Genomic DNA, 1,030 nt, shown 5'->3' on the forward strand with positions numbered 1-1,030 from the left:
GAGGCGGTGTACCAAAATATAACTATCAACTGAAAAATTATTTCTATAAGAACAAATTTTATTTCTATAAAAATTATTTTCTAAAAAATGAATTATTTAGTTACTTTAAAATATTTTTATGTTTTTAAAATTCTGTGTTTTTATAAGGGCATTATTAGAAAACTAAATTTTGTTCTCACTTGTGAACAAATGATATCAAACATGAGAATGAGAATAAGATTGTCATTCCCGTTTCATTCTCTAAACGCGCCAAAACATGAGAATGAGAATGCACATTCCATTCGCACATCTATTCCATTCTATTCCTACATTCTTTCCATTCTCACTTGACTCAAATCTCGCGTACCAAACAAGGCGTCAGTGTCTTATATTTATCAAGAAGTGATGACCCCCGTTTATAGTCAGCGGCGGGGTCAAGATCATTTTATCCTCCTTAGTGGGGTTGTGCATTAGTTTTAGTGATACTATAAATACTAATTAAATACAAGCAAAATTAAATAAAAATGTCTAAGAAAAACATGCAATTCATTGATGTCCTGTGACACCACTGGACACTACACACACATACACAGATATTGTAGAAATGATGGTGAACTTGAGGATGATGTTCTCCATCGAATTAAATCAGGATGATTGAAATAGAGGACACACACACATACATACATACATACACCCGGAAGAACAATTTTAAGAATTATCACATATAAATAGCTTATATTTTATTCTTCACATGTGCAGCGTATGTTACTTGGATAATAAATACTCCAATTATTCCTTGTTTTCTTTCTTCATTCTTCATAAGGCCCAATTTTATAATTTTTTTTTCAGATTCATCATTTTTTTTCTCGTGATGATATGTGGCACCTAAATTTATTTACACTATGTTAGAAAACTTTTGGGTAAAAAGATAGAAGAGCCTTGTAGATTGAGTTCAAACTAAAACTTGTTCAGTTTCTACGAGGCATTTAGAACTTACTTTGATTGAATTCAAGCTCAATATTGCTGGATACATGTGCCGTTAGTACCTTTT

The sequence above is a fragment of the Asparagus officinalis genome, chromosome 6 (assembly GCF_001876935.1).
Source record: "Asparagus officinalis chromosome 6, Aspof.V1, whole genome shotgun sequence".
NCBI lineage: Eukaryota > Viridiplantae > Streptophyta > Magnoliopsida > Asparagales > Asparagaceae > Asparagus > Asparagus officinalis.